A 27472-nucleotide genomic window follows, 5' to 3' on the forward strand; every position below is an offset into this window, starting at 1 on the left:
GATTACTTAACACATACTACAAATGTTATAGCAGAGGCAGGCACAAGGGGCAAAGAAAACAAACACGAGCAGGCCAGGGACGGGTCTTGGAGTTTACGTCCCAGGGGGAACAGCATAGTATATTAAAAAGGGAATGCCAAAAAGGGGGTGGGGAGATACAAGAGTTCAGGGTTACTAATCAGCAGATTAATGAATGAGACAACCAACAGGGAACACAAGTAAAACAATAATGAATCTTGCAAGGCACATGTTTAATTAATATAGTATTCTCGAGGAGGAATATTAGCTTTAAAGAGATGCCAGTTCATTTGAGGCCAATTCGCTGCCCTCTTCCCCCTTTTTGCTGTTGCTGCTCTTAAAGACGTTTATGTGACTGCTTAACAGAGGAACCAGATTATGTGATGGAGGGAGCAGTGGAGGATCAAGTTTAAACTCCTCCATGAGCTCTACATGGTTCTCTGTGATCTGTTCTTGGTCATCTTCCGGCCTCACCTCCTCCCACCTCCCCACTTTTAGCTCACCCTCCATTCACAGTAAACGATATGCAATTCCACAAATAGGCCTTGCTCTCTTATAGCTCTTAAGCATACTGCTGCCGGGATTCCTTCCCCTTTCTTTATCCACTGGGATGCTAACTCCTTCTTATCCTCTAAGACATAGCTTATAAATGATACCTTCGGCAAAGCCTCCCCTCTCCCCAGTCTACAGTGCCACAAAAGTGATTCAAGTCCAGAAAGAGGTCCCATAACTCACTGTTCACCAAGTGCCAAGAACTATGCTAAGCGCTTCATGAATGTGAGCTCACTTAATCATTCCCAGTGACTGAGACAGGTACTCTTACTATCCACACTTTAGAGAAGAGGAAACTGACATCTGGGAAGCTAGGAAATAGTGGGTGAAGATAAGAATACAGAGCAGTCTGACTCTAATGTCTATCTATGTTAGAACAAACAAAAAATTATGTGGCCACTCATTCATGTACCTACAACTTAGATTACCTGTAGAGGCAGGGCTAAGAACAACTAATATGGTCTTGGGTAAACACAACTCGGAGATTCCCAATTGCAATGGTGGCTAGAGATGGATCACCAGATGGGTCATCAGTGGCCAATTACTAATACACATCAGACATCACTGGTATAGTGAAGCCCCACTCCTGGGAAAACTAGTGGGCAAAAGGGTGTGACTGGGGCATGGGAGAACAGAATGGAAGAAGGTTGGTGGGGACAAGAACGGACGCACATGAAGGTAAGAATAAGTTTCACAGCTACTGACTTGAGGCAAAGCTACTAACAGTAGCAGGCTAGTAAGAATCTGTTGGAATGGGGGAGCCTGGCTGGCTCAGTCAGTGGAGCATGCGACTCTTGATCTTGGGGTTGTGAGTTTGAGCTTCGTGTTAGGTGCAGAGATCCCTTAAAAAGTAAAATCTTAAATAAAAAAAGAAAAGAACTTGTTGGAATGAATGAATAATCAAGGGTGGCTAGAGTTGCTGACTAAAGCATAAGGAATACACAAAATTCATCCTAAGCGTACAACAGTGCAAAAGATCGCAGGCCAGGTCTTTCCAGCAGTCAGAAATGCCATCAGCAAAGCTCTGCAGTATCAATACCGGGGGCTGTGACTGCATGGCAATAGGCTAATGTGCACTGAACATCAGCCAGTCTATTAAATTCAATGTCAGAAATGAGCTCACTGTGCAACATTATGTGAAACACACAGAAACAGGTGAAAGGAGGGCGGGGAGGGACCAAATACACATGCGTGCATGTAACTCGTTTACCTGCATGATGACTAACAGATCTACTGAGGACCTTTTAGCAATGATCACAAAATACAACAAAATAAAATTGTGTGTGTGTGTGTGAGATACAGAGAAAATTGTATTAATACCAAGAAGAAAAGGAAAAATAATAAAACATGAAAAAAGATGGTCAGTTTCAATTTCTTCTTCCTTCTTTAGAAAATCATGTGAATCTGAGTAAAGCATATTTAAGCTGTGATGAAAAGCCAACCTAAACAAAACATGAGATAATTCTTACACCTTATTTTAATAAATCATTTCAAACATTTCATGCACAGGGAAGCTTGCTACATTGAAATGCCTTTTAAATTTATTTATTTACTTACTTACTTATTTATTTTAAAAATCCCAGTCTTGCAGCTTGGAATCTGCATATTCAAAATTTGCATAGCCTGATCATGTCTTGAAAAACAAGGTCCGTGGTTTGGCAGGCATACCTTCAGAACCATTAGCTTTAATTTCTGAATGGTTACAAAGCATAGGAGCCTTTTCCTCAGGCTTGGAAAACAGCAAAGCAAGAGACAGCTGTCCTTAAAAATTACAGTCATTTACCCACTTGACAAGATATTCAAACACATCAGTTAAGTCTGAAATCACCTTGAAAAGAGCTGATGAGGAACATTATGATCCTGGGAAGATCAAACTATCCTGCCAATTTAATTTTCTTCTATGTCAGGACATACAGATAAGAGGAAGATAACAGCTATAATCTACTCTCATTTCTGAAGTTTTTTATTGCATCCCAGATGGCAAGTCTCATGCATATTCCAGTTAGAGGGGTTAATATTGGCTTGAAAGAGTCACTGTTTTAACAATAACACTGACAGCACAAAGTCCTAAAGGAAACAATTCTAGGGGCCTCCACTGAAAATCTGAACGGATAATAATTATGATAGTGGTGGTAGTAACAATGAGCATGCATCGCATTTGATTTGATAATGTATTCATATACATGATCTTATTTGTGCTTCATGACCATAACCTTGCCCTTCCAGGAGCTCATAGCCTAACTGCTACTATCGTCCTGACTCTATACACAGGAAAACAGAAGTTGAAAAATGTTAAATGCCTTGCCCCAAAGTCACACCCTTCTTGTGACAGTGCTATGACTTTTATCTTGGACAGCTGGTCCCTAAACCTAGCTAGTGTCTATGCTGAAACGTCACACCTTTCTGCTTCTGATGAATCATACCAGAAATGGAGAATCACACAAGCAAAAAAGTTAAAATTGCTAATTTCAGTACTTTGAAAAACAAGAGTAAAATGGAAACGACTTTGAATTGTTGAAAAGTTATCCTAGAAACAAGATGAGATTCAACAAGGTCAAATACACAATACCATATAGAGGTCAAAATAATAATAAGTAACAGGATGAAGGAACAGCTTGACTACATACATAGTCATAATAAAGTCCCAGAGTAAATCTCTGATCATGAGCTAACAAATGAGAAATTTTTAAGATGGACATATGAAAAGAAATTCCATATACACAGGTCAAAAAACTTTCTTTCTTCTACTATTAAAATAGTCAAAAGTCTTTATTTTAGCTACCATACTTAAATAAACATGGAGAAACCAGAGAAATTTCAGTGAAGAATGTCAGATAGGTATGGTCACGTTGGGTTGCCATTGGTCATAAGCCAGACCATTCAAGATTCTGTGGACAAAAGAAACACCCAAAGGCCATTCCATGAGCTGGCCTGGTTGCTTCCATCATCAGTATCAATGGATCAGCAGATTTTAGAAGTATTCTGATACTGCCTGAGGTGACTACCAGTCACGCTCTGCATCCCTTCCTTTGGGCCCGACTGCATCCCTTACTCCTCCCCGACTCCATATGATTTGGCAGCCTGCTGGTCCTGAAAACCTTCCCCTCACCACAGAGATGGGCAGAGAATCCCAGCTAATCTAATCAGAGTTTTGCTTCTGAGCAGAGACATCCAAAGATAAAAGGCAGCTAAAGCTGGGTCATCCCAAAGAGATTGTGCTAAAAGTTCCTATTTCTAATACTGCAAACCCTGAGCTTCCTGGGGCCTGCTGTCAAACTCTTCTTTCCATTCTGTGAGCACTAGTTAGCCTCCAATAAATGCCTTTGTTTGCTTAAATTAGCTGAAGTCAGTCTCTGTTGAGTGCAATCAATGGATATATTGTCATTCATCAAGTCAATAAAACCTCTCTATAATAATATAATAACATTAGCTAACATTTGTTGAATGCCTATCATGTGCCAGCAACTGTATTAAAAGCTTTATATATTATCTCTTTAATCTTCACAATAATTCTAAAAGGGGGGGTGTCATTGTCCTCATTTTACAGAAGAAGCATCAACTCATTTTCTGTGAAGTCTTTCAAGTTCCCCAAAGCTTGTTGCTTTTTCCTTCACATGGTTTTTAATATTTCCACCAGGAAGGCATACTGTGCTATTTTAATAATCTGTTTATAGTCTGCCCTCCTCATGCCCCCACTGCATTAGACTGTGAGCTCCTTGAGGGCAAAGATGGTACACTACTCAGCACATGTCTGCAGAATGACTCAATGCGGTATTTCCTGTCATAATTACCTCTTGTATTAGTGATGTCCATCCACTTTCACAAATTTCAGGAAAGCTCCCTTGAGTACAAGGATTGAGTATAAGGATTTGGAGAGGGGTTGAGCAGTACATGCTACTGCTGTTTTCATGGTTTCCAAACACTACCCTAGCCTGAAGAGGCCCAACTCCTGTCCTTTCAGTGTGTCCTCACATGGCCTCTGAAACCCCACACCTCTCTCAAAGCAGTCTCTTCCACTGAAATATTTCAAGACCACCTCTAGTTCCATGACTACCATCTGCTAGTGTTCTAGACCTGAAGTCAAAATACTTATACAGAAGTTTGAAGTAAGAAGGACAGCTTCTGACTGAACAGAGAAAGAACTTCACAACTGTCAGGGTAAGAAAACATGGGTGCGCAACTGAGTTCTTCCTGTCTCACTGATCGTTCTAACGAGGTAATAGCCAACTAACTCTGAAGTGAACAGATTAAATAGTAACAGACCTTCGAACCCTGCCTGCTCTATGACAAGTGCTATGGAAGAATAACTAGGAAACTTTCTAAGAAATGGCTTTTGCTTACACCTCCAAGTTTAACAAAAGGCTTATGCCCTGCTAACAAGTGCCAGCACACGAAAGTTTTGACCAGGCTTTGGTTTTCTGTTGTTAAATACAAGATTTGGAAAGTGAAAACAGTTTCATTTATTAGTGGTCATTAATGGCCAATAATCAAGGTAGAACCAATCAGCAAGGCAATTACCAGAAGTATAATAAGCAAAGGATAATTCCATTTACACCTACTAGGATGGCTATAATTTTTTTTTTAAAAAAGGAAAATATCAAGTGTTAGTGAGGATATAGAAAAACTGGAACTCTCAAGCATTGCTGGTGGGAATGTAAAATAGCACAGCGATGTGAAAAATAGTTTGTGATTTCTCATAAAGTTAAACACAGAACTACCCTATGACCTAGTAATTCCATTCCTAAGAAGATACCCAAAAGAATCGAAAGCTGAGACTGGAACAGATACTTGTATACCAATGTTCATAACAGCATTATTCACAATAGCCAAAAGGTGGAAAAAACCTAAGCGTTCATCAACAGATGAACGGATAAACAAAATGTGGTATCTACATGCAATGGACTAATATTCAGCCATAAAAAGAAATGAAAGTGATACATGCTATAACCATGGATATACCTTGAAAACATTACACTTAATAAGTCAGACAGAGAAGGACAAATACTGTATGATTTCCCCTTCTGTGATGTACCTAGGATAGGCATAGAGGCTACAAGGAATTGGGGAGAGCAGAAATGCGCGAGTTTTTGTTGGGGATGATGAAAAAAATGGAATAGATAGTGGTGATGGTTACACAACATTATGAATGCATTTCATTTAATGCCACCAAATGGTACTCTAGTGAAGGGTTAAAATGATAATGTGTATTTTATCACAATAAAAAAGAAGACAATTCCAATTACAAATGATTCTTCCCACACAAGAATTCCAATCTGTGACTTAAAAATGTGTACACATTAAAGCCTCTCTTACAATACTTATCCCATTCTGAGCAGTAGTATCTTGAAGTAACTTACGTTCCTTGCTAGACCATAAGCTGTCCAGGTGTAGAATTCTACACTGCCTTGTACGCATTCGCTAAGCATATATGGAGTGCCTACTGTATTCAAGGCATTATGGTATGCAGTGGACATAAAGGATGAATGAAACACAGTAGCTATCCTGAGGAAGTCTGTGATCTCATGTGAAAGACATACCACACACAAATGAAACACCCAGCACGCTGTAAAAAATGGCAACGGTGAGTCTAGGGGCTGAAAGGCTTCAGAGATGAAGCAACATTTATTATATTAGGTATTAAAGGGTGAACAGGTATTACTACTTTTCAGACTAAAAGAATGGTATGTGCAAAGCCAGGGAGAGGTAAACAAATACTGCACTCGCAGAGGAAGATTTGTAACAAAGAGGCCATGAATGGGAAGAAGCAGAGGCAGAACTGGAAAGGCGGTATCTGATTGGAAATGGCCCTGAATGCCACATGAAGAGGTCTGAGCACAGGGGAGTTACATGGACAGGTTTACTTCCGAAAATTAACCCTAGAAGTATAAAGTACAGACCACAAAGTTGGGGGAAGGCCAAGAGGTAGGAATAGCAGAGGAGGCTGCGGCAATGGCCCAGGTGAGAGTTGGTAAGGAACTGAATTAACATAAGTGGCAACAGGCATCAAGAGGAAGGAAAGCTTTCCAGAGAAATGTCTACAGCAGGATCAACAGGATCTGATTATCAGGTGGAGGCAAAGGAGAAAAGGTGAGGAGGCCATGACTTGCACATAATCAGACCTCACTGAATGCCAGCTGAAAAAAGAATGCAACAGTTATTTGTAATCATAAGCTGATGCCTTCCTGACCCTGGTCGCACTTAGGGCAGACAACCAGTCTTGCAGGGTTTTAGCAATCACGGTGCCCTCAATGTCTCCTGTGTTGTGGTAATGGAAAATCCTACTTGAACAAGATGTAATATGAGTAAGGTGTGTACTTAGCTTGAGCCCGGCAGGCATCTCCAGTGGAGCAGGAGTACAGACCAGGGCCGAGGAGCCTGATCCCATTTCCCAGCAATCTGTTCGCTACATGTCAGTGGACAGCATTCGTCTGGGTCCTCTGCATTCTACCTGCAGTCACGAGGTCTGATTACTGTCAGCAAGATGCTGACACACCTTAGGTTTCCAGACACACTTGCAGGCTCCCAAATGCACAATGGACCTCATGACTGCACTTATGAGTGCAGGAAAGCTGCACGCACAATGCTCCTTTTTAAATGATTCTTTGTTACATTTAGGCAGACTTGGGACAGTGGGAAACTACGGGACGCTTGGTCTCCATCAGTACTGGCCATCTCAAGTGCACAGACAGACAAGCGCAAAAGACGAGAATGGGTAATTTAAAGCTAGTAAGTTCTTTGCTAATGGAGCCTGGGCACTGTCATTTGTCCTGGGTGCTGAGGATCTAAACATCCCAGAAGACCTGGAGGCAGCACTGCCCTTTCCCACTCAGCAATTCCAAGACAGACATCATGCTGCCTGGAAAACCACATTCTTGGAGGATCCAAAATCTACCCCCTTCCCCCAATCTTGAGGTTCCTAGCCCTTTTACCAAACAGTCCTGTCTTCTCCTTCTCTGCAGTAATGGGGAGTAAAAGAGATGGGCCACCCTAATTCACTGAATCACACAGGCTAACTGGTGACTCCAGCTGGGCAAAGGAGGTCAGACCAAAGTCTTCAGCCCCAAACAGTAAAGTGGACATTTCCCTTGTTCTCCATGGGTCATACACAATGCTTGTCTTTCACTGCTGTCTCCTTACTGCTTACTGCTCAGAACCATACAATTTCCCAAATACTTTCCCTGTGGTAACCTCAGAAACAGGCTGGTCCCTGCTATGGAGATGAAACAAAGGCTCAGAAAGGTGAGTTGCCAATTGTCACTCTGCTCAGAGATGGTGGAGATGTTCACAGAAACAATGTCGTCTGATTCCCAGTCCAACATTCTTTTGTCTTAACGCTCAAAGAGAAGTGCTATTCTGCTGACAGAAACCTGTAGAAGCATCCTGGAAGTGGCTGAGCCTGGATTCTGGTAGAAGCACTCCTGCTCAAGTAATGAGAAGGCCATGGTGAGGCAAGCAATAACATTCAGAGTCCCAGAAAATGGAATGGACTTGGCTTTATGAGCTGTGAGAGTGGCCCTCATCTTTATAGGCTAATTCCTTTTGTCCTCTTTTTTCAGCAAAATGTTGCTAAAACAGTAAACATTTTATCTAAAGGAAAAAGAAAACCTCGGTTGGAATGCTGTATCAGGTAAAGAGCTGTGCTCTCTAGAGATCTGTATTCAAGTCCCACTTGGACCTTAGAAATGCTTTGAAATGTAAGCAAACTCTGGGACCAAACAGTTCCATATTCCCACCTTGTAACTCTGGAAGACAAATCTCTGAGACTCAGTTTTTCCATATAACTATGCAAAACTGCCTTTCTTTTTTCTATTTACATTATCACGTTAGATACAAATACTTAATAAGTAATAAAACGAAGAGCTGCAAACCTCTCTCTGGCCCCCTGGCACTGTTCAAAAAGTCTCACACGTGGTAATTCATTTAAACCTCCACAATGCTGTAAGTCAGGTGAGGCAGATACTATAGCTATGCCTATTGTATAGAGAAGAAATAGAGGCACAGAGACTAAGGTCCTTACCCAGGGTCACACAGCTGGTGTGGGATCTGAGCCTAGTCTGGCATTGGTGTTTGAGGGCTCTCAACCACTGGGAATCTGCCTTAGAAAGCTGGTTACAAACCCAACCCATTCCTCCACCTGAGCAGAAGGCTGCCAGTCTCCATCCCTCCCTTTGGCGCCTAGGAGCTGCCTAGTTGCCAGCACCATCCTGCCATCACACTCAGCCCTGTGCTGGGCCAGCTTCTCTCGGAAGTCTGCAGCGAAAATACAACAAAATAACAACAGGTGAATTCCAATCTTACTTGTTCATCTATTTAGTTTAGAACCTAACCTAGGAAAGATTCAACCTCATTTCTCTTTTTGGCATATAAGCCCCATAAGATCATTTCTCTTTGGTGCACTCTCTACCAATAGCATTTGGGGATTAGCACATGGTGAGGGACAAAAATGTTCCCTAAAAAAATAAATGAGTAAAACTATCCTTAATAGAGCCATAAAATTAATGCTGCTGCTGGACCTGGAGGAGAAAAAAATTCAATAGTGCCTTCATCACCAACAAATGTATACTCAGTGTTAACCATCCATCAAGCACGGTTCTAGGAGTTGAGGCTACAGCAATAAGCAAGAGACAATACAGGGGCGCCTGGCTGGCTCAGTCGGTAGAGCATGCAACTCTTGATCTTGGGCTTGTGAGTTTGAGCCCCACACTGGGTGTAGAGATTACTTAAAAATAAAATCTAAAAAAAAGGGGGGCGGAGAGAGAATACTTGAATTCCTAAAGCTTATATTCTAGGAAGGGGAAAAGGGCAAAATAAAATACATAGAATGTTAGATAGTAGTTTTTTTATTTTTTTAAGATTTTATTTATTTATGAGAGAGAGAGCATGAGTGGTGGGGGGGAAGCAGACTCCCCAGTGAGCCCAAAGCAGGGCTCAATCCCCAGGACTCTGGGATCATGACCTGAGCCAAAGGCAGAAGCTCAACAACTGAGCCACCCAGGCGCCCCTAGACAGTAATTTTAGTGCTATTGCCCAAATCCTATCATTCAAGGCTCCTAATATGAGAACTGCCCAGTGCTTCGTGTGGTGTTCTGATGTGGGGATAGGATGTGAGTCTGCCCCTGCTAAAAGCTGGCAAGCATGGGTGTAAAGGTAGGAGAAACTTCTGAGACCGAAGCAAGGACGTTTGATGGAGGCTTTACTGTATATTCCTGGAGGACAAGGTCACATGGTCCCATCCGTATCCCCAGCACATGGCAGGCACTGAGTGAACACTTTAGCCAGTGCAGAGCATCTGGGGACAGTGAGGAAGGGAGAGTGGGAAGCCCCCTGCCTTCATATGTATCGCTGTGCTGCACCACTGTGCCAGATAAGAAAGAGGCAAGGGGATGGTTGAGGAAAATTAATCAAGAAAATATTACTCAGGAAATGCTTTACCCATATTTTTAGCAGAGATGTCTCAATACCGGTCAATTGGTGAAAGGATTATCTTTACTTTATTCTACTCTTTCCCTGAAGCCTCTTGCAATGCAACAAAACTACTTGTTTGATCAAATCAAGCAGCATTTCCTGTGTACTTAAAATGTGCTTGCTCTGCCTTGTTCCGTGCTGGGCCCTGAGGAGTCTACTCGAGGATGCCCCATGATACTTGACTGAAGAAATTTACCATCATACTGGCAGAGTAAGACACAAACGTCAACCCGGAGTGGTTAGGGAGAGTGTCAGGGGGAGCAGGTAGAATGTGGATGGGCAGAGACTGAAGGAAAAGTTCTGCAGGCAGAAAAGATAATCAAATGATGGCGAATCACAAGGAACCCTGAAGACAGGTTAGGGGGATGGTGTAGCAGGCCCCGGGGAGCCACTGTGGGTTTCTGTGTGATGAGTATTTGACATAAGCAGTGTTTAAGGAGATGAGCAAGGCTGTTGAATGATTTGCAAAATGCATCTGAGATGAACAGAGTCGAGAGGCAAGGGATCCCTGAAGCAGCCAATAGTGAGATGAGGTAAGAGGTCAGGACTGGCTCTAAGGTAAGAGGTCAGGACTGGCTCTAAGTGTCAGGTAAGGCAGCTCAAGTCCAGAGAGTGGTTGCTGTTCCCCCTGCTCCTTTGAGGACCAGACATGTTACATTTATGGTGCCTATCACTGCCACTCAGAAAAGAGCAGCTAAACAGAGAGCATTGATGTGGAGAAAGAAGTCCCTGCTTTCCAGCTAGGCCCCTTCAGGTCGAACTATCATCAAAGGATTATTCACCCAGCATTTTAGGGAAACGAGGAAGAGGACTGTTACAACCACCTCACCAATGGATCCAGAAATACAGCACATCGAGGACAGCTACAACCAACATCTATCTCTACTGTACCCCAGTGTGACGTCTTAGCTTCCAGAACTTTTTCACGTTGTCATCCCGTCCTGAGCAGAGCCACTGCCCTCTGGTAGTGCCCAGTGCAGGGTTAAAGCCACAGGAGAAAAGAGCAGACGGCTGCCTACCTTCTGGTAGGACACAGAGTGAGGGGTACTAACAATCTTGCTGTACCTTAAGAGCTCCCCACAGGGTTACTACAATCACTCCTTTTGCTGAAGACACAATTTACAGAAAGCCCTAGTGAAAATGCAAATGTTATCTGGGACCATTACAACATTATCCTATTAGCATCCACTAACAATTTAGCATGAATCAGTTTATCAGGCAAGGTAGCAGTAGAGAACTGATTCTCATTCTGATAATGAGTTAGGAACAGACTCTGAGTTTACTCACTCGTCCACTAACATTTGATACAGGCCTATTATGTACTAGGCACTGTGCTAGACACTAGAACACTGACCTTACGAGAAAAGGATCAAAAGAGATCTGTGACACAGGAAGACAAACGCAGGGAATCTATGGTAGCTCCAGAGAATGGTAAAGGTGACAGTACAATGTAATGAAAAGAACAGAATGAATCAGCAGTGAGTTTTAATCTCTGCTCTACTACTGTGACCCCAAACAAGCCATTTTTTTCTTGCCAGGACTAAGTGTCCTCCACTGGGAAAGATTAGATTAGGATCATCTTTGTGCCCGTTAAACTTCTAGGAGATTGCCGGCCACTGAAGTGGCACAAAATATCAACGTTGACTGCTCTGCAGGTCTAACCAGTGAGGGCTAGCCCTGACTGGGCTTTCCTGCCATCAGCCAGAGCAGTTTGGACTTCTTTAACACAGTCCCGGGGAGGGGGGGGGGTCACCAAGTGGGATTCTTCCGCCATCCATGTCTACCCATGGCTTCAGACCAGACAACTCCAGCACATTCTAAATCCCACACTGGTCCCCAAACCACTCTAGTCTCTCCTGGGCCTTCCAGCTGAGGATAATAGGGAAAGGGCCAGTTCTTCCAGGGCTCCAGAGCAAAAAAAGCTTGGAGAATAAGCTGAAGTCTGACAAACTGCTGTTTCCTCCTGTGAATTCTACCCTGGGTTGGAAAAGTGTTATCTCATAGATTTTTTTTTCAAGCTGGAAGAGCTCTTAGCAATAATATGGTCTAGGGGCGCCTGGGTGGCTCAGTTCATTAGGCATCCAAATCTTGGTTTCAGCTCAGGTCATGATCTTGGGGTCATGGGATCAAGTCCTGCCTTGGACTCTGCACTCAGTGGGGAGTCTGCTTGGGATTCTCTCTCTCGCTCTCCCTCTGCCCCTCTTCCCACCCAGGGCGCTCGCGTGAGCACTCTTTCTCTAAAAATAAGTAAATAAATCTTTAAAAGAGAAAAAGAGAGAGAGAGAGACATAATCTGGTCCAGGCTCTTCACCTGAGTCTGCTGATTAATGATGAAACCAAGTTTAATTCCTTACTCTTTTGACTCCAAAACTAGTGAGTGGTTTTTCAAACTCTCCCATCCTCTCCTTCCTCTAGAAGGAGGATCTTCTTTGGCAGGCAACTCAGCTTGGGACCTAAAGCACAGCAGATGATAAACACTTTCTGTCTTTGAAAGAGAAGAGGTAGAGCCATAAATTATCTGTACTCAAAATACCAAAGACACTAGAATTCATTTGCAATCCAAAGAATCTTAGCAAAAGGGCACAGGACAGGGATGAAAGGAGTAGTGTGGGGGACACTGAGAATGCCACTGAGTGCTTAATGGGAATGGTCTCCTACTTCCCCATAACCAGGCACAAACCACAAGCCTGCCGATTCTTAACCCCAGCAGCTGAACTGCCCAAGGCCCACAAAAGGGGCAACACACACAGTTTACACCTTTTATTATTCTGATAGAAATTTCTCTCCTGGGAGCAGAAAGGGGTCAAAAGTCCAAAACCAAAAATATATATCTTTATAAGTCAGAGCAAAAGAAGCATTACAGCAGACAGTTATTTTAAAAAAAAAAAAAAAAGAAAGAAAGAAAGAAAAAAAAAAAGCCTTAGCGAACAGAGCAGAGTAGGAGGTGTTAGAAAACTCACTCCAAGTAATTTATTCGCTGGGAACCACAAAGGGCTTTCCCAAGAACAGCAAAAACACCATTAATTTCCCCAGTACCCTCCTTTCAAAGGGCTCCAAACACTTCACACATATCGTTTTAAATTGTCCTCAAATGCTCCAAAATAAGGGGTTACTATTTCCCCAGGTTCAGATGGAGAAACTAAAACATTCATGGCTGCTCTGCCCTGTCCAAGTCATCCTAACAGATTCGGCCAATATCGACTGAGGGCCTGCAACGCACATGACCTGTGCCGGGCAGAACAGGCGATACAAAGATGAAAGATATGATCTCTGTTCTCCAGCAAGTCAGAAGCCATTGAGGCGTGACAGATGTGGACATGAATCGTTTTGAAATAAGGCAGCCGATGCCAGGTGCTACAGAAAGGGTCCAGACAGTGCCCATTTTACCAAGTGCTAAAATGTACCACACACTGTGCTAGGTCTTTACTAGCATCATACTGTGTGACTTATCTTACTTGGAAAGGAATGGAGACAATGAGAGGTAAAGAGACTTGCCCAGGGTCTCAAGGCCGCATTATGGCACAGCATGATCAAAACCCAGGTCTGTCTGGCTCCAAAGCCCATTTGATGAGAGGTTAAGTGCTTCGGAAGTTACATACATATACACACGACAGCAGAGGGTCCTTTTCTCAGAGCTTGAGTAGATCTCCTGCAGAGGAAGGAGGCCCCCGCTGGAGATCCCTGCAAAAGGTTCTGGCTTGGTGACAGCTCTACAGAGCCCAGATGGTGGGGGTACCCTCTGCCTCTTTTGCCAAGGCTCCACTTTGGAGGCCAAGGAAGAAAGATTTGGAGGAAGAAGGGCTTATGGAGCAGCAGGCCACTGTCCGCAGATCAGACAGGTTAGAGAGAGCATGATCAGCCTTGGGAAATCCCTGGGTCTTAGCAAGGTTAATATAAATAGCTCTATTTTAAGCCCACAGGACTAGCAGCAGATGGGGGAAAGAGAAGGTCCTCCAAACTCTAGGAGCAAACTGAGCCTGGAACAATGGAAGCCCAATCACCACTCCAGCATTCTTCCCATTTAATAATGGGATCCTTCTGTAAATTTTTTCAAATCTTAATTTCAACCTAACAAAACAACAACAACAAAAACCCTTTGATGGGGGCGCCTGGGTGGCTCAGTTGGTTGAGAGTCTGACTTCAGCTCGGGTCATGATCTCAGGGTCCTGGGATGGGCCTCATTGGGCTCCATGCTCAGGAGGAAGTCTGTTTCCTCCCTCTCCCTCTGCCCCTCCCCCCGCTTGTGTGTTCTCTTTCTCTCTCTCAAATAAATAAATAAAATCTTAAAAAAAAAAAAAAACCCTTTGATGGGCCAGATATTACTATCTTGATCAATACAAGTGACTTTGCTCCTATCAATGAATAGGTTAGTCATTAGTTCATTTACTTGTTCTTGTATCCTACCTACTTCCAAAAAAACGTTCAAGTTGGCTTATAAAAAAGGCACATGGTATGGCCAAAAGAGCAAAAGTCTGAAAATCAGCCAGATCTGGACTTGTGACTTACTGTGGTGGCCACAGCCAAGTTCGTTAACTTTTCTGCCCCTCAGTTCTCCTCAGCTACAAAATGGGCATGCTCACCTCTCTAACCAGGCAATTTGTGAGTGAGATGAGATCTGTAAAATGCCTGCCAGAACTGGGCCCACAGTACACATCTCAACCAAAAAGAAAAAAAAAAAAAAAAGTAAAAGAAAAGGGTTAATAAAGTGTATGTGTGAGAGAAAGAGGATAATGAAAAATTATATCGAAAATCTAAATAAGGGAAGCTCTGTACTTTCTAGCAGCCATGGCAACGGGGAAGCAGGATTGTTACACCATTCTCATCATTAAATAAAGGGAAATAAGTTCATCAGGACAGAGAAAGTTCTTAAATTCTAAATGCAGAGAGGCTCATCTATAGTCGAGTGGATGTGTATGTGCACACACATACACACGCACGCTTACACCATTTTTCTCTCCAGCAGGAACAGGGCAAATGGCTCTCCAGAGCCCTGCGGCCCCTCTGACTCCACACTGCTGCCGCGTGCAGTGAAGTACTTCAACAGTTAAAACATTTGTGTGCCAATATTTTAAGAGTGCAGAAGGTTCCAAATTACATGTAAAATAAACAATGCCAGACTGTGAAAACTCTTGGCTGCAACGTTCTCTGATGTTAACAAGAGTTTCTTTATTACTGTAACCTTTCAGAAGTGAATAAAAATTATTTCTCTGCCCTAGTTTTGCCCTCCAGTAAAAGGGAAGAGAACAGTGACCATGGAAAGAGCTGTACAATGACCTCTCATGAAGGCTAGGAGGCTGGGAAGGGGGCAGTTTAAAACACAAAGCCTTTCGTATATGTTTCTAGTCAAAGGTTAGAAATTTAGTTTGTGCTGTGCTGATCATATTGTAAAATTTTATGTTCCTAATATTTTTACATAACTAAACCCCTCAGGGGGACCAGAGGGCATTTGCAAGGAGCCCAAACTAAGCTGATGCTAAGAGAAAACCCAAATCTTGATTAAGGCTCCTTAGCCATTCAAGGAACCTCATTACTCTGAAATTGAGTCTGAAATGCCCTTAAAAAACAGGGAAGAAGATCTACAGGTGTCCAGGACTTAGACAAAATAGGTTCTTTTACAGACCTTAGAGTCAATGAGTCTCTGAATACTGGACACCCAAAAGGATCTCAAAATGGGAGCTAGTCTGGATAGAGAGAGTCCACTTTCAGCACTGTAGGAAAAGGAAAAAAGTCACCATACAAAGGCAAACATGTGCTGTCCTCTCACACCATTCTGCTTCAACCTACACTGTTCCTTGGCCTGGAAGATTTCTCTTGTCTATTAAACACTTATCATAAAAGGTACAACCCAAATGTCATCTACCCCAAGCTTCTCTCCTCTGGGCCTTCTCGGCAATTTTTAAATATCACAATCTCTTAATATTGTAATCACCTGCTTATGTTTGTCTTCTCCTACAAGACCAGGGAGGCAGGGACAGTATCTTCATCATCTGTGTATGTCCAGTGCCTAGCAGAGTGCCTGGAAGCTAGCAGGCCACAATAAAATGGAGGGATAGATGGGTAAAACCTTGTTTGTGTCTGGGAACAGAAATCAGACAGAGAATGATGAACTGCTAAAAAAACAGAACACAAGCTCTGGGATTTAACACAAGGCTAGCTTTTCAGACTCTCACAGAATTGCAGAATGTTAAGTCTGGAAGAGAATTTAGAAATCATCTAGCTCTCCTCCCCAGAGAGGTGAGGTGATTTGACTTACTCGAGCTCACTCAGAGAGTGGCCAGGCCAGCCAGAACTCCCTCCATTATACCATACCACCCATCCCTTCTCTTTATTATCGAAAATTATAGGTGTATTTATTTCACAGTTAAGATGAGAAACATGATTAAGACTACATATTATGAGACTGTCATTTCATTATAAACAAATAACAATGGATGTCACACTAAAACTCAAACAACTTGGTACAAAATGCACTGAGTTGCTCAAAAAAGTTAAACATCACCATATGACCCAGCAATTCCACTCCTAGATAATATGCCCAAGAGAACTGAAAACCATGTTCAGACAAAAACCTGTACATGAATGTTCACAGCAGCATTATTCATAAAAGCCAAAAAAAGGGAAACAACCCAAATGCCCATCAACTGATAAATGGATAATAAAATGTGGCATATCCATATAATAGACTATCCATAAAAAGGAATGAAGTATTGACACACACTACCACATGGAGAAACCATGAACACATGATGCTAAGTGAAAGAAGCCAGACAGAAAAGGCCACATATTATGATTCCATTTATATGAAATGCCCAGAATAGGAAAATCTATGGAGACAGAAAGTAGAGTAGTGGTTGTCAGGGGCTGGGGGAAGAGAGGAATGGGGAGTGACTGTCAATGGGCACAGGGTTTCTTTTTGAGGTGATGAAAATGTTCTGGAATTAGATAGTGGTGATGGTTGCATAACACTGTGAATTTACTAAAAAAAACAAAAACAAAAACAAAAAACACTTAAAATGGCGACTTTTATGGGAGATGAATTATAAATCCATTTTTTTAATAGAAGGAAAAAGATACAATCTCTGCCCTCTAGGAGCTAACAATTTAACTAAAGGAGTCAGGACCAACATACAGACATGCAGAGGTTCAGTGTTATGTGACAAGTAATGTCGTACAAGTTAGAGGAAGAAGGAAACAACACTTAAGTTAAAAATCTTAACGCTTATGTTAGAGCCATAGTTCTGAGAGATGACCTTTTCAGGTAGTCTAGACTAGTGATTAAGAGCATGGGCTCTAAAGTCTGGCAGCTTTGGGTTCCAATTCAGACTCTCACATTTACTGTGTAAGACTGATTAAGTTACCTTCCTGGCAGGCTGGAATAATGGTCTCCCAAAAGATATCTACAGCCTAATTCCTGGAACCTGGGAATGTACCTTACATGGGGAAAAAAGGACCTTGCAGCTATGATTATATTAGGAGTCTTCAGATGGGAAGGTTACCCTGGATTATCAGGTGGGCCCAAAATGTAATCACATGTACCCTTAAAGAGGGAGGCTGAAATTGGAGCGATGTGGCCACAAGCCAAAGAATGCCAGCGGCCACCAGAAGCTGGAAAGGGAAAAGAACAGATTCTCCCCTAAAGCTTCCAGCAGAAGCACGGCCCTTGCTAACACCTCAATTTTGGCCCCATGAAGCTGATTTCTGGCCATCAGAACTATGGCAGAATAAATTTGTTGTTTTAAGCCACCAAGTTTGTGGTAAGTTGTTACAGCAGCTACAGGAAACGAATCCACTAGCCTCTCTGATCCTAGTGTCTTCATCTATAAAACAAGGACAGAAATACTACCTCACAGGTAAGATTGTTGTAAAATGTAAAATTCATACAGTGCTTATAAGTGCACAGCAAAGTGAAAGTTCTCGGTCAATGTTAGCTACTACTATGGGTGAACTGTTTCTATATTATGCTGAAATCCTCAACTTTCACAGGGCACCTGCCCATGCCCACACCCTGCTCCCCTCAGCAGGGAGAGCAGGAAGAGCCAGCAATCAGGAGACCCAAGCTCTGCTCTTTAGTTGGTTTGGGTTTTGTTTTATTTTTTTTAAGATTTTATTTATTTATTTGATAGAGAGACAGCCAGTGAGAGAGGGAATACAGCAGGGGGAGTGGGAGAGGAAGAAGTAGGCTCCCAGCAGAGGAGCCTGATGCGGGGCTCGATCCCAGAACGCCGGGATCACGCCCTGAGCCGAAGGCAGATGCTTAATGACTGCGCCACCCAGGAGCCCCTCTTTAGTTGGTTTCTAACTTAAATTTACTCCTCTCCTCAAGCCAGTTTCTCCATTAGTTAAATGACAGGATCAGAGTAGAGCAGTGGCCCTCTAACGAGAGGGTCTGTTAAAACACAGACTGCTGGACCCTACAGCCAGAGTTTCTGATTCCGCAGATTGAGGGTGGGGCCCTAAACCTGCATTTTTAAGAAGTTCCTAAGTGATGTCGAGGCTGCTGGTCTGGGGACCACACATTTCAAAATCTCTGGTCTAGATTATTTCAAGGTTCCTTTCCAGTTAATAGTCTAAGACACCCCATAGATGCAGCATTCAAATAATAAACATTGCTGTATCAGGCTAAAATAGCTTGACAACGAAGTTCTTTTCCTATGTAAGAAAGTAGGGGATGGGAGAGTATGAAGTCCATGATTAAGGACTGGTTTTAACTTGAACTAAGCAGAATGAAAAATCTTAAGCAATAGTGGGAACAGGAAGAGGCTGTCCCCTTATCCAACATGCTGGCCCCATTTTAATTTATCTTAATCCCACCTTTCTGCCTTTTCACCAGACCCCTCCCCCTCACACCCTCCTCGAGAAACACATCTAGGTGTCTCCTGAATTCATTTATTGGCTTTGCCGTGCACAGTATAATACCGTCTTTGTTAGTCTACCAGCCCAGCCTCTCCGAGCACGGTGTTCAGTCTCGGTGTTCCTCTACTCTTAAAAAAACACAACCAAGGAGTCTCTGAAAAATAATTGTAAAATCAACTAAGGCAAATTCAGACGATGTGGAGACATTCAGACTCTAAATGCTGGAAAAAGAAACAAATCCAAAACATTGTTAGCATTCTCACCTGTCTTTTTTTTCCCCCTTAATCTCCATTAGTCCTGTTGAGTAGGAAACCTCTGCCGTATTGGATTAGAAACTCTGAATAAAAGAGGCCTCAGGCTTGGGACTGCGCTGAAAAAATGGAATGCCTCGAGACTCAAGAAAAGCTGTCCTCTTGGCCTTTGGAAGTCCTTGGTAAGAAGACCAGCGAGAAGGAACTTGCCATGAAGTTGATCCCCCTCCTGCACCCCGGGAGGGATCATGGTATAGTAAAGTGGACAATGGACTGGGAATCAGCATACCCTAGTTTGGGTCCTCATTCTGCTGTTTTGTAACTGCACGACCTTGGGCAAATCAATGAACTTTTCTGGGACCCCATTTTCTCACCACAGAAATGAACCAGTGGGACCAGATCTACAGTCCTTATTACTCTGAGATGCACATCAGAAATCCCCTGGGGAGACTTTCCAAAATACATACATCTGAGCCCCTTCAGATTGAGAACCACAGAATGAGAGAATCTCTGAGGCATTCAAATCTAACATTTTAAGGTTCATGTATTAGAAATATAAATGATGAGAGAGCCAAGGAACCCCAGAGGCAGGGCAGGGAGAGAAAAATGAAACTTTCTCGGGAGAGAGGGTGGTCAAAGAAATTTAATCCAGGCGTGATAAGAGATCATTCATTAAGTCAGTATTTGGGAGATAGTGTTGCCCAGTCACTAATAATAGACGCAAGTACCTGTGCCCACCCAAGTATCTGAGGGGTGACTATGTTAGGCACTCTGTGTAAGACACCAGGAATCCTAGGATCCTCATCCCATCTAATGAGCGTGACCTACACAAACCCACGATTACAGAACATCATGGTAAGTCCCATCGCAGAAGTCTGTGCAAAGCGCTGCAGCAATACAGAGAAGGGAGTAGCCAAATATACCAATATCATTTGGGGGGGGGGTGCTGGGAAAAACTTCATGGAAGAGGTAATATGCAGCTGTGTCTTACAGTGCCACAAGCAAGGAAGACGGTGTTAAGACAACTTCGGACAAAGGGAACTGCATAAACAAAAGCCTAGAAACATAAAGGAACACGACATACTATAGCATCAGTGAAAATCTGGCATGATTGAAACCCATGTTTGAGTGTGTGTGTGCACGTGTGCGCACACACGCACACATGGACATCTGTGTATTAGAGAGGTCTCTTGGCAATCACACTAGAAAGATGGGTTGAGGCTAGAATGTAAAGATTTATCCCCTCCCCTCCACCCCCCCCCCAGTTTTTCATTTTGAAAAGTTTCAAACTTACTTAAAAAATCTAAGAGTACTACAATAAAAACATATAATTTTTAGATCCACAACTGTTAATATTTTTAACATTTGCTTCATCTCTACATACACATACACATGTCCTTTTTCCTTTTGCTAAACCATGTGAAAATATCCAATCATCTCATTCCTAAATACCAAACGCTGTATCTTCTAAAAATATTCTCCTATATAACTACAAAGCATTCTATATACCATTGCTAAGATATTTGAATTTTGTCCCTCAGATTTCTAGACAGAGGGATATGATCAGATGCAGAATTTGGAAAAACCTCTGGTGATTTATACGGTGACAGGGTTCACTAGAGTGGGAAAAATCCAGAACTAGTTAGGAGGCCATGTGCAATGGAGGAGAGATGATAAGGGTTGATACGAAGCAATGGAACAGAAGAGAGAAAAAAAAAATCCGAAGATAATTTGCGTAGAAAGTGACAGGACAATTTGGGTGCAGAGGACGAGGCAAGAGCTGAGGAGGACTCTAAGAATTCCAGCTTGGAGGGGCTAGATTGATGGTGAGACAGGAAACACAGGAAGAACAGGTTCACGGAGCTATTTATCCCATCTCCTGAGTGAGATTTACTCAGGAGAACCATGAGCAACACCTGAAAGGAAAGTGTGGAAAATGGCTTTAGCTGTGCCCAATGCACACAGCTCTAAGCAGGACTAGAACTATGGTACAAAAGATATCAAAGGGAACAGGGCACCCAGAAGGACTGGAGGCAAAAAAAAAAAAGTGATAGGGTGGAGAGATAAACAGTTCTGAGACAATGAGCTGAACTGGGAGTACTGAGTATGAAGAGTACTTAAGGGTACCCTAGAAAGACAGGACAGTGTCAACTCACCAAGGCAGTCAGGGCTTTGAAAACAGAATTAGGTCACTGTCTGTCTTCTACAGAAATTACCTGAGGTAAACTGAAGATAACAAAGAGGATCAAATTCACTTACTGATTTACTCAGGCAAGAAACATTTACTGAATGTCTACTAAGTATAAAGCTCCACTTCAGATACCAGAGGAACACAAAGACAAACAAATATCAATTAGACCTCAGGAAACTCACAACCTATAAGTGAAGGTAAAAACGGCCATGAGAGAGATAAGCCATTATGTGCATAGATAGGAGTTTCATGCTCTGTTTTTTTTTTTTTTTAAGATTTTATTTATTTATTCGACAGAGAGAGAGACAGCCAGCGAGAGAGGGAACACAAGCAGGGGGAGTGGGAGAGGAAGAAGCAGGCTCATAGCAGAAGAGCCTGATGTGGGGCTCGATCCCATAACGCCGGGATCACGCCCTGAGCTGAAGGTAGACGCCTAACCGCTGTGCCACCCAGGCACCCCCATGCTCTGTTTAATTTCAATTTCAGAAAGGCTTGTAACTTCTCTTTCAGGGACAATCCCTGAAATGAAGTGAGTCCAGCATGCTGCCCAGCAGGACAGGGGAACTGAGCCATCAGCCTGGCATTCTGGCCGTATGCTCCCAGGCAGCAGAGAAGTCACAACACTGCCTAACGCACAGAATCCATGCACCCTTGCTACCTCTTGAGACCTGGGGTCATGAAACTTGTGCAGAGAAAGGAATGCCTCTACTAAAGATACATCTCAGTTGGACCCTGCTAAAGTTCATGAGCCAATCCCAAAATGAAATTGTTCTGCCTTCTAAGAATTTAGCCTTCTCTCACCTAATAAACAAATACCCACTCCAACAGCTTCGGACATTTAAAAACTTTCAAAAGAACAACTAATATCTGGGAACAAATATGTCTTATTTTAAAGGCCTCAAGCCCAAGGAATTGCTCTGTATTTATACTCCACCATTAGTTTCATTGGCCACAAAACTATGCCCTTAAAGCGGTCCTTGCGTTTTAAAACAATACCTGTGGATGGCAGTGAGTGTTAATTCTGACCTAGAGGTGCAAAGTACAGCAAAATTTTTACCTCATGGTAAAACAGAGGAGTTTGATTGAAGATTTCTGTAGGGAGATAGGGAGGAGAAGGGAATGGAATTAGAGAGGCCTGGAAGAAAATTTCCAGAAAAACTAAAGTATGTATAATTCTTAATTTTACCACCTTTTATTTTGTTAGTTCAGAAATATAAAAGGCTTCATGTGTAAGTTGTTGGGCTTTTTTTAGTCAAATCCATTAGAAGATGGGAAAGCATGGAAAAAGAAAAAGAAAAACGTGAGGGTAAAGGAAGCAATTTCTCATTTCTTTTTCTTACAGCATTTAAGACTAACAGAACAAACAAATATGCTCGAATGAAAAGAGATACCTCTCCACCCCACTTTTTCTAATACATATAGTGGGCTTCCAGAACGGTGTTCCGTTGTCAGTTATTTACCGGACATGCATTCAGCCAAGGGGCAATGATAAGCAGTTTGGAAACTACAAAGAGGGATACAGGGGATCCAGCCCCCCAGGGAATTCATGGGAAGGCAATCAATACTCACCAATAACAGTGATACAAAAGAGAAACGGTTAAGAGCCAAAAGAAGGGTACACATAAATTACTAAGGTACTTCCATCTAGGGACAACTGGGACTGGCTTCCAGTATGGGGTGGAGGGATGTAAAGGAATTGGGGCTGTGGTGTTCAGGCAACCCAGTGTATGTACCGCACGGGGAAAGACACAAGACAGGAAGAGCAAGGCATTCAGCTTGGCTGGAGTGAAGAGTATGTGAAGCAAGCCCGGAATGTGATGTTCATTGAGTGCTTACTATGTGCCAGGCACATGTGCTAGAAGTTTTCACATATTTACAGTTCAAGAAGAGCTAGAGGAAATGAGTTTGGAAAGGTAATCTGAGGTGTGATCACAGAGGACCTTGCAAAGCAAAATGCTGGTTCTAAGAAGAAAAGTAGAATTTCACAAAGGAATCCAGTTCAGCCCACAGCTCCTCCACCTCTTTCTAGACCCTCTGCACCATCCTGTGAGGCAGCTCTGCTAGAGAGGACAGGAGACCTTGAGGTGACAGGAGGCTCATCCTCATTCTGAAATGGTGCTAGCAAGAAATCACTGGAAGTCCTGATGAGACAACTGGCATTCCAGGGCCCACTGATAAGGATAAACGTGGAATTTCTTAATATTCCTTCCCATCTAGTCTCCAAGGCTTGGAAAGCTTAAACCTGCTCATTGTGAGCCACAAGGTGGAGATGTCTGGCAGGGCAGAACTGAGAGGAAGTCGTTTAGCCAGCCTAAGGTTACCATTAACACTTTGAGCCGCTGCCTTGAGCTAATTTTTATGTTTGTTTTTTAAGTTTGGTTGAAATGTCACAAATGGAAAAATTAACTAAAGCGCCCGGGTTAGCCACAAGACTGGACACACCTGGCTGCAAACCCAGCAAAAGAAACTTACTTCATTAGTAGGAGAGGCAGAAAGTGAAATTTACATCTGAAATGTGCCTGCACCAGGAGAAAGTGCTGAGGCCAAAGGCGCTGTCTGTTTTTACAGCTGTGTCGAGTCTTAGTTCTCTACTCTTACCAACACTCAGGAGTGAGGCAAGGGCCCAAGGAAAAATGGTCTCCAACCTCTTCAGCTGCAACTCAGCTCACAAAGGTTTTTAAGAACCAGTTAATGAAATAAAACAAGACCAGATGAGGTGATATAATGAACTTTATTTCCACAGCTAATTTATATGTTTAAATCCCAAATAATGTTTTTTTTTAAAGTTAGAACGCTCTAAATTATTGATGTGAGTTTTGTAACCTCAAATTTAACACTTGCATCTTACACCAGCTTCACTAAGGACATATGAGTCTGCCTTGTTTTCCACAAGAGTTGGGCTCCTAAAAAGCTGATAAAAAGCAAAAATTTTTTAATAAAAATTTCCCCACCAAATGAGATTGCAGTTCTAATTTCAAAGGAGTTCCTGATTCAAATTTCTGATTCATCATTAATTCACAAGTGGTTCCACTCAAAGTAATAGACTCTAAGAATTATTTGGCATGAAAAAGATCACTACATTGATCAGTCTTATAAATTCTACTTTTTATATAAGTTTTCTTAAAGATGTACACCTGGGATGCCAAATTACAGAGACAGATTTACAAATTACCACCTTCAAATTGGATTTTTCAAGGCACCCCAACAACTCACATTTTTTTAAAGAAACTGAAGCACAGAGGAGGAGAGACTTGGCAGCCAGGGTTAGAACCAGGCCAGACTGGCTCCCTACTACTTTCTCCAGTCGCATGTCCCTAACTTTCCCGTTTCTTTAAGTTGTACACACAAAGAAGACTGAGAACCCCCCTACACACACAATCACACCTGTAACAGAAGTGGTTAAAATATAATTTTCTTGCCTATATAAAGGTTACCATGAGTTTGGAATGGGGGTGTGGAGGGACCAAGTCAATTACAATAGAAAAGCAGTAACAGCAATTCCCCAACTCTTCCAAACGTGTTATTTTTAAATCACCATCTTTTATCTATAGTCTTTGTAACTAAACTGGGGCTTGGCATTTCTCTCCATGCTGGTGAATTTACAAGTCTGTACTTGGGGAGTATTATGGATCATCTAAAACCTTGTTACTCGAAGTGTGGTTGCCCCATCCTCATCCTGCTCCACCTGTAGCACTGGCTTCCCCTGAAGCTTCCAAGAAATGTAGACTCTTTTGGCTCCACCCCAACCTACTGAATCAGAATCTCTATTTGAATAAGATCCCCAGGTGGACTACAGGCACATTAAAGTGTGAGAAACACCGATCTAACACACTTCTCTATAGAACATCATATCTAAAAAAATTCAGGAAGAAAAACGGTTGGATAAAAGGAAGGGGAAAAAAAGGAGAGGAAAAACTAATTCCCACAGGACTGCACTGATGTACACATGGACTAGAAACGAATCAAGCATCATCTATCTGATAGGTGGGCTTTAAAACAATTTCAGAGGCTGAAATTCAATTTATTCATTCATTCGACAAGTATTGATTCATCCAGTATTTACTATGTAAGCAAAAATGTGTGGTTAAGACAGGTCTCCTGCCTTTATAAAGCATGCAGTCAAGTGGAAGTAACATTAGAAAGTAACACAGAAGATTCAAAGTGCTGGAGATTGTGATGGAGATATCTATGGATATCTTCTAAGGGAAGTTCATGGTTGGGCGTGGGGGTAATAACTAAAAGGTTCCTGTAGTTCGAGATCAAGAGTCAGTCACCTGAGGCTCATTAAGCCAGTGGCCCACATGGCTCTAGCCATCCAACGTCCAGGCTAGTGTAGTCAATAGTGATAAGAAAAAACAGGCTAACTAATTAGAAAAGCTACTGTGTCACTGCATGGCAGTCAGCCAAGGCTTTGGCTGGCCAGGGGAGTGTCACTGGTTATCATTAAGTGATTTGGTACTAGCAGCACCACCCTATATCCACTGGGTGCTGCCACAGAGTTAGACAGTAAGTACCTGAGGGCATGTGAACACTCAGCTGCTCGAATAGCTTCAAGGCTGCTGATCCACTCTGGGTAGCAAAGACAGCAGAAAGGCCAGACAGTGAAAAAAATGAACAAGGAACCAAAGAACACACTTACAAAGACAGTCAGTACTCACTGACTCCAAAACAAATGACGATGACCCTGATAGCAGCCAAAACTCTGACATATGCTATCCTCTTCTTACAATGAACAGAAATGCCAATGGTCTACTGTCCCAGAGAAAGGCATGTAAATGTCACTGAAGACATATTAAGACGAACCCATGTCCACTGTGCTTCCTATATATGCAGTTCCTCAAAGACATGAGAATTTGGAAATACCCTCTCGGTAGGAAACCACCATCTCCATCATTTAGCCTCAAAGACCACAATTGTACACGTACAGTAAGCACATGATGCCATTAGACAATGACACAGGAGTATGTGAAAATAATTACAATAAATACAACATGGGTGACGACCTCCCATTTAACTCCCATGCAGCACAGAAAAATCTCCAAGACATATTGTTGAGTGAAAAAAATTAAGTACATATTAATTGCATATTAGTACACAGAGGATGATATCATGTATAATCAAATATACATACACAAAACCAATATTATATATTTTCTATAGATAACATAGAAGAAAGCCTTAAAAGATATACACCAAAGTAGAAACAGTGATTACCTCCTGAAAAGAGGTAACTGGCCAGGAATGAGATTAATGACTGAAGGGATTTCAGTCTTAGTTAAAACACTTTGAATTTTAGGGGCGCCTGGGTGGCGCAGTCGTTAAGCGTCTGCCTTGGGCTCAGGGCGTGATCCCGGCGTTATGGGATCGAGCCCCACATCAGGCTCCTCCGCTATGAGCCTGCTTCTTCCTCTCCCACTCCCCCTGCTTGTGTTCCCTCTCTCGCTGGCTGTCTCTGTCAAATAAATAAATAAAATCTTTAAAAAAAACAAAAACAAAAAAAACACTTTGAATTTTAAAAACAATCATAAAGTAAAAACTAATATAGGGACACTTAGCTGGCTGTCATTGGAGCAACTCTTGATCTCAGCGTCTTGAGTTTGAGCTCCACATTGGGTGTAGAGATTACTTTAAAAAAGAAATCTTTAAAAAAAAGAAACCATATCCAATATATATTAAGTTAAAAAGCCAAGATGCAAAACTGTGTATGGTTAAGCCCATCTGCGTTATGTTAAAGAATACATATTTACAATTTGCATTTATATAGGAAACAACTAGAAGGATACACATCAACTCTTAAAATGGTTACTTTTGGGGGGTTGGAATGGGGAAAGGACACTTGTCTTTACATTAAATGCTTTTTACTGTTTGATTTTTATTCTATGAACATGTATGACTTTTACAATACATATATAAACTCTGTTTACTCCTCAGTCCATAGGGAGAACATTGTAATGAAAAAAAAAAACAACAAATTAACCCATTTTGTGACCCCATCTGATGGTTCTGCATTAGATGATCCTAAACTGGGAGGCAATGAAATGGGAAAAAACCAGGATTACAATCTACTAAAATATGGTCTAGACCCAAATACACATAATATACCCAAAGGAAGAGATTACTATTTATATAAACAACTGTATTC

At 42.2% G+C, this 27472-nt stretch overlaps 1 protein-coding gene across 2 annotated transcripts in view; it reads right to left on the reverse strand.

Moving 5' to 3' along the window:
* The window catches only part of LOC103669803 (ubiquinol-cytochrome-c reductase complex assembly factor 1), a 92497-nt gene that overhangs the window by 14463 nt on the left and 50562 nt on the right, over nucleotides 1-27472 (reverse strand). The gene's annotated exons all lie outside the window — the stretch shown is intronic.

This window comes from Ursus maritimus, unplaced genomic scaffold (genome assembly GCF_017311325.1).
Source record: "Ursus maritimus isolate PB19 unplaced genomic scaffold, ASM1731132v1 scaffold_22, whole genome shotgun sequence".
Classification (NCBI taxonomy): domain Eukaryota; kingdom Metazoa; phylum Chordata; class Mammalia; order Carnivora; family Ursidae; genus Ursus; species Ursus maritimus.